This window comes from Centruroides sculpturatus, unplaced genomic scaffold (assembly GCF_000671375.1).
Source record: "Centruroides sculpturatus isolate CEXI.00-Female unplaced genomic scaffold, Cexi_2.0 scaffold25, whole genome shotgun sequence".
Taxonomy (NCBI): Eukaryota; Metazoa; Arthropoda; class Arachnida; order Scorpiones; family Buthidae; genus Centruroides; species Centruroides sculpturatus.
Window position 1 is genome coordinate 382382 of NW_019384428.1, and position 5607 is coordinate 387988.

Below are 5607 nucleotides of genomic sequence, written 5' to 3' on the forward strand. Positions count from 1 at the left end.
TTTTCTTTAGTTTAGAAATATTTGTACACAACCACATACACTCTTTCTCAAATTCTATTTGTATTTACTTCTATTCACCCTTGGAATTTAATGATTCATATTCACTGCTTTTCGAGTGATAGATTATATTAAAACTTTTTAAACAAAATAAATTTATTTAAATAATTAACTAGAACTGTATTTAATTTTATTTTTAATATTCAATTCATAAGTTCATTTACTTGAAAAATCTTTATTATGACTCCATAACATATTTTTAGCATAGACTTATACTGTATATCTTTCTTAATTAATTAAATTATTTCATTGATTTTCTTATAAAAACGATATAATGGTATTAATTTTGATAAAAACTAAAAGTAATTGCAATAAACAATAAAGATAATAAACTGAGAAACAGAAGAAATAGAGAATGAAAACATTATCTTAATTAATACATAGAAAGGCATATACATGATGAGTAACTAGTTATTGACAAATCGCTATCGTTTCTAAATTTCAAATGCAAAGATAATAAAAATTATTTGACATATATAATGTTAAATGGAAATCTAAATGCGTACCTATAAATTCAATATAGCTAAGGTGTCATCCACCAACGACACGTTTTTCTCAGATCGTGATGTGGATTGCCGGCCACTTCTCTGTGCATCAGCAACCGAACCTGTGGTTATTTTAGTTCTAATGATAATTCTTGTCTCCGAATGAATTTTGGCATGATATTCCTTTACCGTATGTCGCCATCTCTACACAGCAACCACTGATTTCTACATCTCATAGCGTGCAGCAATCTGCACTCACTCTTGAACGAACGGTCAGCCATCTTTTGCAACTGCGCGTTCAACCTATCTCGATCACTGACCATACCACCGATGCAGGAATTATAATATTTCACTGATTGATGTACATGCACACATAAGGTTTATTATATGTGCATATGCATTATTATTATTATTACGAAAATTATAGCGATTTCTCAATGTCTAGTTACTTTCCATCTATCCTGTATAATTCTAATCAGCTTCTTTACGCTTAGTAGATAAAGAATGGAATGTCTTGTTTATTGGTTCTAGTTCTATATTCTTAGTATTGCTTTATCCACTACAAGATGGGCAGCTTAATGGGTTATGATTGGTTGCTTCTTTTATGATTTTTCAGAGTTTGACGTGGATTTTCACATTTGAAGACTTAGATCCGGGTTCTGGGTTTCGCTATTATTTCTCCAGAATTTTGTAAACTGTCGTACATAATTTAAAAATTATTCGAATAATCGATATTCCAAACTTTATATGAAACATGATTTAAAAATACAAATTAATTAATATTGTTGTAGTCAGACTAAATTTAATTAAATAGATTCCAGATAAAATCTCAGATATCCATGCAAGTTAAATCTCGGACATGTAATAATCTTAAGTATAGTACTTATGTACAACTTTAGTACGGTGGCAAAATTTCGGTTAAACTCAATCTCCATAGTGTTTAATATATCTTATTTATGCTATCTACTAGTGGCAAAGTGAAGAAAACTATAAAACACTGGTATAACTGAATTTGCTCCGTGGAGTTTTCCAGGGTTTTTTTACGTGTAAGTAACAGCCAACTTCTCATAGAAAGTTTTCTTGGAAGACGGTCCCCTTGGCAGATCGCCCACAAGTTGAGTTGCCTGCGGCTATTATATCGAATAAACTTTATGATATTTAGTAGCTCCAGGCAAAAAATAAAACTACGTAAACATCAAAGAATACTATAAAACGTATTATTATTGTATAAATGATCAATAAACATTGTTTAATATGTTTATATTAAATAAAAGTTCAGTCAACGTTAAAATAACGTTTAAATTATTATTAGAGGAGAAGGTGGTATTATGGAACACTGCGGGTATTATGGAACCACCCCATTTCGAACTGATAATAAAGGCGAACTGTAGCGGAATGTGGCTGAACTGAACTAGGCAGACATCCATAGCAAGGGGAAAACCCGTTNTTATTAGTCATGAACAAGAGTTTCGAGTTACGAGTCTCAATTTTTATAAACATCTCCTCTGTCGATTACTATTTCGTAACCAGACCGTGTATTCTTAAATATTTTACAAAACGAAAGTTTATTTTGAAGTTTTGATCCATTCGTTGGGAATCCTACTTCCATAACAATGCTTTCAATGTTTTCCTTCTTTGTTTCTCTCTCTACTTTCTTGATGGAAACGTCGTCTAAAAAAAGGGATCAAGAGCTGAGCTGATCGTCTTTAAGGCTCTTCTTTCCAAATTGCCTGAACCGGCATTTTATCCAATGGTTGTCGCGTCAACTCCTTTTCTTACTCCCTTGTCCCATTAATCTTGTCCCTTTTCATCCAGGTGTTCTGCTCCTTTTCTTAGAAATAAAATGGGCCTGGACATCTATCATAACTACGACTGTTATCTTTCTGAATCATCTGATCTGTGGATTATGCAAAGAAAAAATTGCAAATCGTTATTGCATAAAGTAAAATAAAATAAAATGTAGCTACTTCTTATTTTATCTAGAAATATCTCAATATTACTCGTACAACAGCATAATATGTATATATATATATATATTTATTTATTTGTGCTCTCTCTCTATTAGCGAGCGCAAATAAATAAAGAAGTAATAGAGAGTATTAGAAGTAATAGAGAATAATAGAGAGTATAGAAATATATATTAGAGAGAGAGAGAGAGAGAGACAAGGATGAGTATGATACTATGCTTCTCACTTTTTCAGAGTCAGGGAAAGGTTATTTTAAGAAGGGAGATATCATGAGAGTGAGAGTAGAATGATATCTCCCTTCTTAAAATAACCTTTCCCTGACTCTGAAAAAGTGAGAAGCATAGTATCATACTCATCCTTGTCTCTCTCTCTCTCTCTCTCTAATATATATTTCTATACTCTCTATTATTCTCTATTACTTCTAATACTCTCTATTACTTCTTTATTTATTTGCGCTCGCTAATAGAGAGAGAGCACAAATAAATAAATATATATATATATATACATATTATGCTGTTGTACGAGTAATATTGAGATATTTCTAGATAAAATAAGAAGTAGCTACATTTTATTTTATTTTACTTTATGCAATAACGATTTGCAATTTTTTCTTTGCATAATCCACAGATCAGATGATTCAGAAAGATAACAGTCGTAGTTATGATAGATGTCCAGGCCCATTTTATTTCTAAGAAAAGGAGCAGAACACCTGGATGAAAAGGGACAAGATTAATGGGACAAGGGAGTAAGAAAAGGAGTTGACGCGACAACCATTGGATAAAATGCCGGTTCAGGCAATTTGGAAAGAAGAGCCTTAAAGACGATCAGCTCAGCTCTTGATCCCTTTTTTTAGACGACGTTTCCATCAAGAAAGTAGAGAGAGAAACAAAGAAGGAAAACATTGAAAGCATTGTTATGGAAGTAGGATTCCCAACGAATGGATCAAAACTTCAAAATAAACTTTCGTTTTGTAAAATATTTAAGAATACACGGTCTGGTTACGAAATAGTAATCGACAGATGAGATGTTTATAAAAATTGAGACTCGTAACTCGAAACTCTTGTTCATGACTAATAATTTCCATATTAACAAGAATTCATATGATAATTAGGCATCATTCCAAATGAGTTCATACTAGGATGTTTTAAATGGCCGAATTAAGTTCAACAAATAAATATCATTAATTTGAAAATTATATTCGATAATAAAGTGAATTAACGCTATGAATTACTAGTATTTTAAGCTTAAATGACATTTAAAATTAAAATTTATCATCAAATCAATATATATATAATGACAAATTAGTCATTATATATATATTTTGATTCGGATGGTAAATTATGAAAGTTGACTTAAGTAAATTTGATAATATTATTCATTAAAATTAATACTAGTGCTGTTAGTATGTATAAATAAATATAAATATATATATATATATCGAAGTATATTCTTCTTGTTATCTATGAAATAAAATAATCTTTTCATTAACATTTTTTATTAATGAAAGTAATTAAAAACATATTTAATTATTTAATTAAATAAAACAGAAAAATGTAATGAATTTTAAATGTTTTACATACAATTAACATCTTATTTTACGTCTTTAAATTATAAGCAAGTTTTATTATGTTTATTCTTTAAATCAGACGCATCATTCGATTTAAAAGGATAAATATTACAAATATTATATTAGATCACGCTTTTTTATGTGTATTATTCCTATTTTCGATTTTAATAATAATTTGAGAATCAATTATATAAACGAAATAAATAATTATATGTATTTATGTTCAATTAAATGAGAACTTTCAAACTATAATTAATTAATTATTGTGCAGTTTCTAGATATTATGATAATTAATATACAGGTTTTGATATGCAAAACTTTGAATATATCAAATACGTATATTAAACTATATCAATGCATTTCGTAGATGATTTATAATTATTTAATGTGACATTTATTATGTCCCGAATATTGTTAATTACTTAGAAAGAAGTAATGAAAACAATTGTAATTGAAATTACAATTTTTTTCCATTTAAAAAGCACTTAAACGTTTATAGGGGAGACCGGGGCAAGATCGGCATGTTAAGCTTTACTTAAATTTTGTGTAATAAATACTGCTGTAAACTGAAAAAAAAGCTTTGCATATTGTCTATTGGAATGTTACCTTNATATATATATTTTGATTCGGATGGTAAATTATGAAAGTTGACTTAAGTAAATTTGATAATATTATTCATTAAAATTAATACTAGTGCTGTTAGTATGTATAAATAAATATAAATATATATATATATATCGAAGTATATTCTTCTTGTTATCTATGAAATAAAATAATCTTTTCATTAACATTTTTTATTAATGAAAGTAATTAAAAACATATTTAATTATTTAATTAAATAAAACAGAAAAATGTAATGAATTTTAAATGTTTTACATACAATTAACATCTTATTTTACGTCTTTAAATTATAAGCAAGTTTTATTATGTTTATTCTTTAAATCAGACGCATCATTCGATTTAAAAGGATAAATATTACAAATATTATATTAGATCACGCTTTTTTATGTGTATTATTCCTATTTTCGATTTTAATAATAATTTGAGAATCAATTATATAAACGAAATAAATAATTATATGTATTTATGTTCAATTAAATGAGAACTTTCAAACTATAATTAATTAATTATTGTGCAGTTTCTAGATATTATGATAATTAATATACAGGTTTTGATATGCAAAACTTTGAATATATCAAATACGTATATTAAACTATATCAATGCATTTCGTAGATGATTTATAATTATTTAATGTGACATTTATTATGTCCCGAATATTGTTAATTACTTAGAAAGAAGTAATGAAAACAATTGTAATTGAAATTACAATTTTTTTCCATTTAAAAAGCACTTAAACGTTTATAGGGGAGACCGGGGCAAGATCGGCATGTTAAGCTTTACTTAAATTTTGTGTAATAAATACTGCTGTAAACTGAAAAAAAAGCTTTGCATATTGTCTATTGGAATGTTACCTTACTATAGAACTGGTTAAAATCAGTTTGGAAATAAAAATAATTAAAATAATTACAA